Below are 13,510 nucleotides of genomic sequence, written 5' to 3'. Positions count from 1 at the left end.
TGCATGCGCGGTGGGTATCCGGCTGGGAAGCTGCAAAGAGTCACAGCCGGTTTCCCACAGTTAGCATGGTGGAACAAGGGACCTGAAGACTGGCCCAGGTGGTAACAGAGCGGCTTGGGAGCAAGCCTGTTTGGGTGCCCCCATAGCAATTTGCTTGCTGTGGGGGCACTTGGCAGGAGGGAGGGGCCAGGAGCACCAGCAGTGGACCTGAGAAAAGAAGGATCAGAGACGCTCTGTGCAAAACTATTGCACAAAGCAGGCAAGTATGATTTTTTTTTAAATGCCTTTACAATCACTTTACTCCCTGGTCATACCAATAGGAATTATCATGCGATTTCATCGTTTCAATTCGCACGACTTGTCACACTCTATTTTCTGCGATGGAAGCTGTCAAATAGATGCAACTTTCACTCTATCGGAGTCACGCCGATCTTGAAAGTAGTTAATTTACTACTTCAGGTGCGACTTGCATGCCCATCTATGCATGAAGTTGCACAGATGTCTTCCAAGTCGCACCTAAAGTCGCACTGACATCCAACTTTGAAATCATGCAAATTCAATTGAAGCCACACGATTTCAAAGTCGGATTCAGTGTGACTGAAGACTTTAGGAAGACATGCAGGATTTAGTCATATATGTGAATTTATTCATGCTATTTCATATAATTTCTGTTTTGTTTTCCATGCATTTTTAGAACATACTATTACCACAGACCTAGTTGCAATATTCAGCTTGTTTGCCTGCTGCTAGGAAAACAAGCTGAAAGTGCTCAGCTTTGCTTTGCCTAGGAACATGCCTTAGAATTTTTTTTGGTGTAACTATGATTTGTGATTTGCATAAAGCAAGAAATATTTCCTGTAAACTCCTTCCCTGCTGGGTAGAAGGGGCTAAAAACAGACCTTAGCGCTGTTAAGGTGACCATTCACCATACAATCGGATTGTACAATCTATGTACTTTGTAGCAGGCATGTCTAGTTGGATACAAAGTGAAAGTGTTGTATATTCTTATCCTCATATTATATCATTTTGTTAAATCTAAAGAACATAGAGAAATTGTATCAACACATTGTCTAGTGTAGATTGTAAACTCGAAAGAGCAGAGCCCTCAATCCCCTCATGTTTTGCATTGTATTGGTATTGTTCTGTCACATGTTCTGTCCCCCTTTGTAATGTACAGCGCTGAGCGAACCATTGGCGCTTTATAAATACTGTATAATAATAATAATAGTGTATGGCCAGCTTTACCATATATATTTATTGTCATCCAAAACGTTTTGATCAAACATCAATGTAAGATCCACAAACATGATCAGTTTCCTAGTAAGGCAGCTTTGTATATGAGAAGATGTTGTATTCATTTGATGTGTTCTTAATGGATACTTTCCATTTGGATCTTCTAGAAGAACCTGGCCATAGCTAACAGGTGATTTAGTGGCTGCTCCCAAACTGTTGCTTTAATTGAGTTCTATCGATGTTTATTCAGTTCTGTGTACAGGTCAAGTGCTCCTTTCTTCGGGGTGAAACAAGCACTTCGACTTAAAAGAATGACATGACCCTTTTCGGTTTTTATGGTAAATAAAATAAATGGCTTGGTCAGCGCTTTTCTTTTCTTTTTTTTTTCCTCTGTAGCTTTTGTAATCCAAAAATGACATCAATGCAATTTTCAGCGGAGACTCGCTATGATTAAAATGTCTTTGCAGCTTGACACTGTAAAATGAGACATTTCTTATGCATTGTTCTAAGGCAAAAAAAAAAAAAAAAAGATCTAAATATACATGCACCCAGGTCATTAAAAATAGGTCGTGTCTGATATGTGTAGGTGGCATCAACTGTTTGAAGTGATACTTTTGTCCGCTTCTTTAGATAGAAAGCCCTTAGGGTTTCATTGTAGTCATTAGGAACATGCGCCTTTTATCTCCTTCTCTCAATTAATTGAATTGCAAAAAAAGAAAATATAAGAAGAAAAAAAAAATGTAGATTTCTTTAGAAAAAAAAAACCCGAATTCCTGTAGCCTGGTAGTAAGTGATTTGCTGTAACAGTAATTAAAAGCGTCATGTCCTGGTCAATGCAAGCAGTACTGTCAGCCTCTAGCTATGGTTTAAATAAAATCATACATTGTACTTCAGACTGCAACACTTGTAAAGCACGGTAAGAGCTTTTATTTTATTATATGTACTGTGTTCTAAGTCACAAGGACAGGCTGGGTGAATGTAAATATGATGTCTACTAATAGCTTCATTATCTGTAGTCTACATGGCAGGCTATAAGATATAAAGTAAAGCTGTCAGTAATTTGTGTTTTGGAAATGGCTTGTGCTTGGAACAAGGCTGGGGAAGTTGTGCTTAAGAAGATAATGAAGCCATAAGCACGTGGATGGGATCTGTGTCTATAGGACTTTATGTGATTGTCTGATGAAGAAGAGAAAATCAGCAGCACTTTACAGGAAGGTGTACAATCGCTGGCTGCAAAATCAATTTATATAGGGATGGAAATCACATGGAGGGAAAGCAATGCAGCTGACAGGGTGCACGACCATCTACCGCAAATAGAAAGAGTTTGTATTCCAATCATTTCCAGGGACACTGGAGTCACAGGAATTCACAATGCTGCAATTAAAAGTGCTACTTCATATGGACTATGGGAGCTTCACGATCTATTGTACTCCGCCTGTAACATCCTCGGCTGCCTGCAACTCCAAGGCATCAGGGATATTTTATTGTTCTTCCATAGGAATGCAAGATGGGCAAATAAATAGCATATGCTTTGGAAAGAGGACATTTGTAAATATGAGATCCTCTGTAAATAGGACAGCTGGAAATAGAATATTCTTTGTAACTACGACGTCTGTAAATAGAAAGCCCTTTGTAAATAGGATAACTGTGAATATAATATCATTTGTAAATAGGACATTTGTAAATATGAGATCCCCTGTAAATATAATACCCTTTGTAAATAGCACAACTCTAAATAGAATATCCTTTGTAAAAAGCACAACTCTAAATAGAATATCCTTTGTAAAAAGCACAACTATAAATGGAATATCCTTTGTAAATAGGACAACTCTAAATAGAATATCCTTTGTAAAAAGCACAACTGTACATGGAATATCCTTTGTAAATAGCACAACTATAAATGGAATATTCTTTGTAAGTAGCACAACTGTAAATTGAATATCCTTTGCAAATAGGACATTTGTAAATATGACATCTGTAAATAGAATATCCTTTGTAAATAGCACAAATGTGAATAGAGTATCCTTTGTAAATAGGACAACTGTAAATAGAACATCCTTTGTAAATAGGACAACTGTAAATAGAACATCCTTTGTAAATAGGACAACTGTAAATGGAATATCCTTTGTAAATAAGACATTTGTAAATATGATATTCTCTGTAAATATGACATCTGTAAATAGAGTATCATTTGTAAATAGGACAACTGTAAAGAGAATATCCTTTGTAAATAGGACACCTGTAAATAGAAAATCCTTGGTTCTTAGGGCATCTGCAAATATCTTTTGTAAATGTGAAATCTGTAAATGTGACATCCTTTTGGATGAACTGTGAGTATAATGTTCTGCATATGATGGGTTGCAGTGTATTCATTTTTGGTTGAACTAGGTGGACTTGTGTCTTTTGTAACCTAATGAGTCTGCAATGAAGTGTAGTTTTCTTGTTGGCATTGCTGTTGAATTGTTTGTAACAAGCAGCAAGTGGTAGATGTACTTGTGTAACCTCAGGACTAGAAGCAAAGTTACATGGTTACATAGTTTATAAGGTTACAAAAAGACACAGGTCCATCCAATTCAACTTATGTGTGTGACTTTTTTTTATTCTCTAGTACAATTATTTTATAAATGGAGGTCTGGAGTCTAAATTGAATCATTCAAATCCTATATAATAAATCTCAATAGGCTTGAAACAAGTTAATGTCATTCCAACCTTTTTAAATCTGCAGCTCTCATTAAAATAATCCCTGGTAATCATGCCACCAAGTCCTAATTCAGGCACTGGGGGTTATTTACAAAGCTGGAGAGAGCATACTTTGGTGCAACTCTGCACAGAAACCAATCATCTTCCAGGTTTTATTGTCAAAGCTCATTTGAACAAGCTGAAGTTAGAATCTGATTATCTCCCATGCACAGCTGTATCAGATTTTGTGTGCACCAGTTTCAGTAAATCCCCCCATTGTCTCCCGATTGTCACCCTGACACCTGTAACCCTGAGGCTTGGTTCACATCTGTGCTGGTAGTGCCAGTGCTGGACCCGCACAAACACCTGCAGCCGCACCACCCACACAGAGGAATGCTGGACCCGCGGGCGGGTGCCATTACTTCTAATGGCACACCGCCCGCACTGGAAATCGCAATCATACTGGGTTCCCGTGCGGGCTGCGATTTCCGAAGAAGTGCAGGGACTTCTTCCCTGCGCGTCCGGGGGAAACGGGAGTCCATTTACATGAATGGGCCCTCATGCCCGCGCACATATGTGAACCTGGCCTGATGGAGACTACAAGCAGCACGCATTGCTCAGGCATGGTCCACAGTTGTCACTGTCAGATATCCAGAGCAATGATGTCCATCCCAGGCTGCAGCATGTGCATATAGCCAAGAAGTGACTGAAAGAGGCTGAAGGAGATCAGCAGCACTGAGATGAGGATAACAAGATACAAAAAAAAGATAAAAGCTTCTTTTAGGAAAAATAGGGCCATGAAAATGATTTATGATATATAATAGTCCTTTAGCAAATCAAATGTCATCCATTAGGCTTTGGCTCTAGTTGAAGTAAATTTGCAAAGTAGCAGGTACAAGTAGCTATACAATAGAGAAGGTCATGTTGTTGAGGATGAGTTGAGTTAGAAGACAATGACTGAAGTCTTAACAACCAGTGTATTAGATATGGGTCATTAGAGGGTGACCTTGAACAAGTCACTGTAAATCCGTTGACTTGAGGCTCTGCAATATCAGCACATTATTACTAGACAGGCTGGAACTTCCAAGGGTTTGGTCTGGATGCTCTGCAGGCTGCGGAGACTTGGCTGTGACACTGCCAAGCGATCTATGGGCTATGCCTTCATTTCTAGTGCATTCCGACCAATCCTTCTAATGGATTTGCTGTTTCTACCCTGCTGTGCCTTCTTGATAAATAACATCCAACTTGACCTTTTACACACAACTGATAGCAGGTATAGAAGTCAAACAGAATGAGTGATCTCTATGGGTTTTTCAGCTATTGACTGATCTCTGCACTTGGTTACAATGTAAGGCGATTGCAGTGTAAATGATTTCATCATATATTCAAATGCATCTCCTAGTCCAGGCAAATGGACTAAAGTGCTTGTTCTGGACAGGGACAGGCTGTAGGATCAGGAGCTGTCATATATTACACAAGCTGGCCAGAAGATAAAGTGTGTCTATAATCAATAGTATTGCACCTTACTTGCTCCTTAGATGTGGTGGCTGCATTCCTTTTCTTTTTTCCTTTATTTTTATCTGGTAATCCTGTCATTAACACACCTCCTGTCCTAGGGTGACAACTGTACTGAGCAGCTTTGTCACCCTTAGGGAGTGTGATAGAACTACATAGCACCTCCCTCTCTTCTTCATATCAGGGGGTGGTGTTTTGTAGTCTTCATAGATAGCAGGCAAAATGCTAAATGATAACAGTCTAGAGCGCAGGAACTTTTCAGTTCACGTTTTTTTTTTCTTTTTCCTGCACTTGTTGAACAGATAAAATGCTTTCAAATTTATATTTAAGCCCTCATTCACATCAAGACCAACTTTGAAATTGTGCGACTTAGCCCTCAGTCACACTTGAAATCGGTGCAGCTTTGACCAAGTCGGAACCACACCAATATGATCGCTCCAACTGAGGACAATAGGGTACAACTTGGCATGCGATTTGCAAGTAGCAGGGCATGCAAATCGCATGCCAAGTCTTATCCAGTGTGATCCAGGGCTAAGTGACCAAAAGGCAGCAAATGTGAAAAATGTATTGTTTAAAACCTCGGTCACGTCAAACCCTACTTTGCAATCGTGTGACTTATAGTAAAGTTGCATGATTTCAAAGTCATATGACATGCTGATTTCAGGTGTGACACAGCTGTCTATGCAAATTGCACCAAAAGTAGTGCATGCACTACTTTCGACATCACTGCGGCTCCGGTCAAGTCGGAACCGCACTGATATGAGCGATTTAATTGCAGACAACAGGCTGCAATTTGGCATGTGATTTGTAAGTCACATGGCATGCAAATCGCATGCCAATTTGCATCCAGTGTGAGGGGGTTTTAGAGTTTGCATACACTTTAAGTGACTGTAGTGAGATGGTTAAAATTAACTACTGAAGTGGGTGGGTGGGAATTTGCATTATAACAAATGAAAGCACAATGGCTTAATGGTTAGCACTTCCTTCCACCTGACAGTACTAGGGTTGTTGGTTCGAATCCCAACCATGGCACCACCTGCCTGGAGTTTGCATGTCCTCCCTGTGCCTGCGTGGGTTTCCTCCATATATTCTGGTTTCCTCCCACACTCCAAAGACATGTTAATTGGCTCCTGTCTAACTTGGCCCTAGTATGTGTATGTATGAATGTGAGTTAAGGACCTTAGATTGTACACCCCTTGAGGGTTAGGGATTGAGGTGAATGTACAATATATGTATGTAAAGCACTGAGAAAATTGACAGTGCTATATAAGTACCTGCAAAAAATGAAAGTCAGATTTATTTTGCCAGGTTAGTATTATTATTATTGTTATTATTCAGGATTTATATAGCACCCATAGTTTGCTCAGCACTTTACAAAATAAAAAAAGCTGGTACTTACAATACAATTCAACATAAGAGTATTTGTGGGGGGGGGGGGCTGCTCCTAAGAGCTTACATTCTAAATGGAGATGTGCATTTCTATGATCCCTGCATGGAAGAGCACAGCGTAGAGGGAAAAAAATGAAATATACAGCCACCCAAATATAACATGCTAGCAGCAGCTTTCATTTATTTTGCCCCTTGTCAGCTTGTCATCATTTGTGTTTGTGATGGTGATAGATGATGTGGGCTCAGCCATAAAAGACTGAGCCTGTGTAGCTACATCAGAATTTCTGTTCAGAGATTACATAAGGCTTCTCAACACGCTTTAAAAAAAAGTGCTGGGGTTCACCCTAGGCTCAGCAATGTAAACTCTGGAGGAAAGTGTAATTTTAAAAGCAATGTATTGTACATGGCAGTCCTTTTCTATTGCACTGCAGCATTTGTTTGGTGGAGTGTGCTGTGTGAATAGCTCTCTGGTGTTCCTGGGACTTTTATTGTCTGTTCCCTGCAAATACTATATAAACACCTTGCTCCTTGTCACACATTAACTGTGAGCATGCTGAAGGTAGGCACAGGATCACACACACAACATTCCTTTGTTATACCAGGAGAAGGCATAAATAAATAAGCACACATCCCTCAGGACAAAAGCTGCTACAAGTCACAAGATTAATGGCCTCATGACTAATAGAGCAAATCATCATCATCATCATCTGGACGTATTTCATTTAGGGGAACAGGATTTCACATTGTACCCTTTAATAGACAACTCTTCCAAGTCCACTGCTAGGTATATCTGCATCATACAGCATTATAGCATGGGGACTAATAGGGTGCAAACCACATACACTGTACAATTGCAGCAAATCATGATGAACTAACCACTTCTACACTGCTTGTTAAATGAGGCCAATGCAAATCATGACTCACCTTATAACCCTGTGTGTGCATGTCAAAGGGTTCATGTCATGGAACCGGCTCAGGAAAATGAAAGTTAAGTCTGTTCTGTGGATTGTAGACTCGGGGGAACTAGAAAACGTCTACTCTGTCTCAGTGCATAGGAATTGTAATGTTCGCTAATGGCATGGGAATTGTAGAGATAAAAGACGAACAAACACATAGATAGATAGTGAGATAGATGGATAGATAGATAGATAGATAGATAGATAGATAGATAGATAGATAGATAGATAGATTGTATATATCTACATATTCAAAAATAACCAATACAGTTTTGGCAAGACATAGGTAAATAAATGGATGAACGAATAGAAAGATAAACAGACAGACAGACAGACTGTATATATATATGTATACTAATATAACCAAGTATAGTTATGGCAAGAAATAGATAATAGATGAATAAATGGTTGTATAGATAGATCATATAATAGATAGATAGATAGATAGATAGATAGATAGATAGATAGATAGATAGATAGATAGATAGATAGAGAAAGAAAGAAAGAAAGAAAGAAAGAAAGAAAGAAAGAAAGAAAGAAAGAAAGAAAGAAAGAAAGAAACATGCAAACACTTTACATAGATAGTAAGGAAGAGAGACACAGAGACATAGATAGATGATAGAGATAGATAGATAGATAGATAGATAGATAGATAGATAGATAGATAGTAGATACATAGCTAGATAAATGATGATAAACAGATAGATACATGATAGATAGATAGATAGATAGATAGATAGATAGATAGATAGATAGATAGATAGATAGGTAGGTAGATAGATAGATAGATAGATAGATAGATAGATAGATAGATAGATAGATAGATAGATTCATAGATGACAGATAAATAGATAATTAGATAGATAGATAGATAGATAGATAGATAGATAGATAGATAGATTCATAGGTGATAGATAACCAGATAGATAGAGAGATGATTCATAGATAGATAGATAGATAAATGATGATAAATAGATAAATGATAGATAGATAGATAGATAGATAGATAGATAGATAGATAGATATGAATAGATAGATAGATAGATAGATAGATAGATAGATAGATAGATAGATAGATATGAATAGATAGATAGATAGATAGATAGATAGATAGATAGATAGATAGATATGAACAGATAGATAGATAGATAGATAGATAGATAGATAGATAGATACATAGCTAGATAAATGATGATAAATAGATAAATGATAAATAGATAGATAGATAGATAGATAGATAGATAGATAGATAGATAGATAGATAAATGATGATAGATAGATAGATAGATAGATAGATAAATGATGATAAATAGATAGATAGATAGATAGATAGATAGATAGATAGATAGATGGATGGATGGAGCGCCAGAGAGATGATAAAGGAGAAGGGGTGCTGTGAGTGGGGTGTCTGAAGTTGGGGTTGCTGGGAGCTGATCTCAGTGGCTGGGTGGTGAGCACTGTTAATCAGAGGAGCCCCGTGCTCAGTGGAGCTGTACACTTTAACGTCACTCCAGTAGAGAGGGTTAGTGAAGTGATTGCGGTGCCTGGGGACTGAGCTCTACTCCACTCTAGTCAGGTATGATACACGCAGAAATGTCTACATTACTCCCTCGCATCTCCTTACCAAGTGAGACAGAGCAGGCGAGAGGAAAGCTCTAGTCTTCAGGAAAGCCAGCAGGGAGAAGACTTTGGCTGCAGCCTGCCACCATCCAGGTAACAGAAGGTTCATTTGCTGCTTTCAGTCTCAGACAATAATGGCTACAAGGGGTGTGAGGAGTGCTAGGGGAGAGAGAACAGAGAGCAGGTTCATTCATAACATGGAGAAGTGTTTACAAAGAATAGTCACTACTTACAGGTATGGCATTTGTAGGCATTGCTATGGTGTCATTGGCTCTGATGATTGGACTTCTTCTAGCTGACCTCTATACATAGTACATAAGGCAGATGGAAATCTTACAAACTTTGTACTTGGCTTTGACAATAGCTAAGGAGTATGGTGCATACCAGCCTATGTGCTGTGTGCTCTGTATGCTGCCTACTTGTAGTTGGGGAAACTTTCTACAACTCTTATGGTGGCCATACACGCTTTGATATTATTATCAGATCCAGCAACCAATTTGGTGGGCATACCTTACCTTACAATCGATTTACAAACCGAGTTGATCAGCCAGGGCGTAAAAATATTGACTGTTTTTGCATCAAAGACGCTTTGCTCACGTATTTGACCATATTTCAATCAATCAGATTGTGAGATTGCATAGGGAAAACAGATATTGCATCTTTCAACTGTCAAGCAAAATCCAAATGGCTGTGTGTGGCATTTTGATCAAATAGGTTGTATGCTGTATATTAATTATTCCTATTGGAAGAGATCGAATGGAAAAGAAATCGATCAGTTATCGAAGCATGTATTGCCACCTTTAGAGCAATTCGCATAACTATAGCAGCAGAGACCATACACTGTACAATTTGATTGTACAATCTCCTTTATAGCTACCACTAGCTATGGAATGTAAGGGCCTGCACATTGAATTCAAACTGAATTAATTGTGAATATTATAGTATAGTTTTGGTAAGAGATTGTACAATCAGATTGTAGTACGTATGGTCAGCTTTATAAAGCAATATCAGATTGATGTGTTGTATTTATGGCTTTTTATAAAACTGAGTTCTACTGGGCTAGGGCAGAGTGCTTACACTCAGAAGTCAATTTGTCAACATGTGGGTTGATCATCATTCTTTATAATATTAAAACATTATAAATGAGGATCGATCCTTAAAGTCCAATGAAGTGGTTTATACTCGTGCTTGTTTCAGACGTTCTCATTATATATGTGGATTATACTGCTATGTAAAGTCCAAGGAAGTGGTTTCTGTTTCAAATGTTCTCATTATATGTGGGTGCAAACTATATATATATATATATATATATATATATATATATATATATATATATTCCAAAGAAGTGATTTATAATTGTGGACATCTGTTTTAAGTGTTCTCATTATAATGTGTATAGAGTGCATATGTACATATGTATGACAGGTATGTAAAGTATTGGTTTATATTTGTCTATGTGTGTTCTACATGTCCTCATGATATGTGTATATGCACAACAGGTATGTCAAGTCCAATTAAGTGATCTACATTTGTCCTTGTGTGTTCTATATGTCCTCATTATATATTTATATATATATATATATATATATATATATAGTATTTAAAGTCCAAAGAAGTGGTTTATATTTGTCCATGTGTGTTCTATATGCCCTTATAATATGTGTATATGTACAACAGGTATGTCAAGTCCAATTAAGTGATCTACATTACATTTGTCCTTGTGTGTTCTGTATGTCCTCATTATATATGGATACAGTTTTTATGTATATAACAGGTATGTAAAGTCCAAAGACGTGGTTCATATTTGTCCTTGTGTGTTCTATATGTCATCATTATATGTATATATATATATATATATATATATATATATATATATATATGTTTAACAGGTATGTAAAGGAAGTTACAGTATGTATATTTGTGTACATCTATTCTATGTGTCCTGATTAGATGTGGATACAGTGTATATGTATAATAGGTATGTAAGTCCAAGGAAGTTATCTATATTTGTGCACATCTATAGATGTCCTGATTAGATGTGGATATAGTGTGTATGTATAAATGTATAAGTATGTAAAGTCCAAGCAAGTTATTTATATTTGTGACCATCTATATTCTATGTGTCCTGATGTGGATAGATTGTATATCTATAATTGGTATGTAAAGTCCAAGGAAGTTATTTATATTTGTGACCATCTATATTCTATGTGTCCTGATGTGGATACATTGTATATCTATAACTGGTATGTAAAGTCCAAGCAAGTTATTTATATTTGTGCCCACCTATATTCTATGTGTCCTGATGTGGATACATTGTATATCTATAACTGGTATGTAAAGTCCAAGCAAGTTATTTATATTTGTGACCATCTATATTCTATGTGTCCTGATGTGGATACAGTGAATATATATAATCGGTATGTAAAGTCCAAGGAAGTAATTTATATTTGTTCCCACCTATACTCTATGTGTCCTGATTAGATGTGAATACATTGTGTATATACAGAATATAGTCATAAACTGGCTGCTGTCAGAGGTGATCTCAGCTGCTTGGGATTGTGTGCAGATGAGTGGTAATATTACTTATATATATATATATCAAAACGTTGTAATAAAATATAGAAATGACAGATGAATGAATCGGTGCATTTCCAGGGCTGGCTTATCTTGATGTCTGGCGATCAAAGCCCTTGTTCAGATGCTTGTGTATACTAAGCAGAGGCCCCGGCCATTCACATTTGACATGCTCTGATCTACCATATGTTTGCAAACTGAAATGTTAACCTACACGAGAAGACGTCCTGTCCTGGGCATTCCCTGGAAATTTAAGGAGGGAGCATGGTGTTAAAGCTTCTTCTCCCATCAGACCCACTGATCAGAAGACCACCCGTATCGATCTGTTTCTTTATTATTCAGCATCAGAGTTGTCTTGGATAAAGTAGAATGGGATGCAAACATTTAGACCAACTAACCTGGCTCTTCTTTTATTTATTTCCCTTCTTTCTGCTCTGAGTGATTTTTTTCTCATTTGACAGCCTTTGTTATGCAGATGTCAGGGAAGACACTTATTAAAATGGCATGCTTGTCAGCTGTGTTGATTTCATATGTTATTATCAGAGGGCTTCTGTGCTATGAGGAATCCCCTGAGAACACGTAGAAGTGCATGGGATCCTTAGATTTCACAAAGTGTCCTTCTATGAATCAAAGCCAGAGAATCTATGGAACTGTCAATTTGTATATATGTAAATGTATTAGTCTAATTGCTGTAAACATATTAAGGGCCATTAAGATAGATGAATTACCAAGTAGATGATTTTCAAGTCATCTTCTGATGCAGTTCAGTGAAGCCAAGAGTCTAATCTGACCAAGGGAAGGAAACTTTCACTTATGAAATGTAGTTGCAGCGATCTAGCATGTTGCTGGAGAGTTGGACGTAATGTGATGAGAAGGGATTCATCTGTAAATGAAAGCAATTAAGCGGTATATATTATATTAGACGTACAGTGGTCTCCAGATAGTCATCAATCACCCTCAATCGAGCTGTCAGGAGTGGGCAGATTCGTCTCTGGGAGGCAGTCTTCCAGCTGGGGAAAAGAAGAGAACACCGTCATTAATTAGAGTGTGACCCTGGGGCTATCCACATGTCTCAACCCAGGAAGCTATCTCAGCAAGTCAGCACACCATGCCTAGAAGAAGGCTTCCTCTGCTCTCCTGGCCCTGCCTGTCCTGTGTCAGGACAATACATGGCTCCTACTAGTCATCCTCACATTCACCCTTTCCTATAGACAGGATTGCTGAACACTAGTGCTAGGACACTCAAAATAGATTAAAGCCAATCCTTTTTTATAATTATTAACTCTTGTAGGTTCAGGACACCTCTTTGTATTCCATTTTTTAATTGTCCCACCAGGCATTTTCACCTTCAGTTGAAGTCTCTTTAGGACGACAACTAATTATTTCCTATAGAGAGGTTTGCTGAAAATTAGTGCTAAGCCCAAATGTCTCCTGAAATATATTGTAACCAATACTTTTTTTTTAATCAACTCTTGCAAGTTCAGGACATCTCTTTTTATTCCCATATTTAGTCATTCTCACACTCATTTGAAGTCTCTTTTAGA

The 13,510-nt window shown here is 37.8% G+C and overlaps 1 protein-coding gene and 1 long non-coding RNA gene across 2 annotated transcripts in view; one reads left to right on the top strand and one right to left on the bottom strand.

The window, feature by feature from the left end:
* Positions 1–1,234: 1,234 nt before the first annotated feature.
* Positions 1,235–12,968, bottom strand: LOC149443536 (uncharacterized). The gene is made up of 3 exons (XR_016306663.1): positions 12,695–12,968; positions 9,397–9,551; positions 1,235–2,031 (listed from the first exon to the last, which is right to left on the bottom strand). It is a non-coding gene; the product is annotated as an uncharacterized LOC149443536 (long non-coding RNA).
* IRX4 (iroquois homeobox 4) overlaps positions 9,231–13,510 on the top strand; it is a 35,186-nt gene continuing 30,906 nt past the window's right edge. The window contains exon 1 of the mRNA XM_089655577.1: positions 9,231–9,485. The gene's annotated coding sequence lies outside the window, so the exon portion shown is untranslated. The remainder of the gene's footprint in view (positions 9,486–13,510) is intronic.

This window comes from Staurois parvus, unplaced genomic scaffold (genome assembly GCF_062004578.1).
Source record: "Staurois parvus isolate SC_StPar_1 unplaced genomic scaffold, SC_StPar_1.0 ptg000850l, whole genome shotgun sequence".
NCBI classification, from domain to species: domain Eukaryota; kingdom Metazoa; phylum Chordata; class Amphibia; order Anura; family Ranidae; genus Staurois; species Staurois parvus.
The sequence above is the reverse complement of the archived record's forward strand: the minus strand, read 5'-3'. Positions and strand labels throughout refer to the sequence as shown.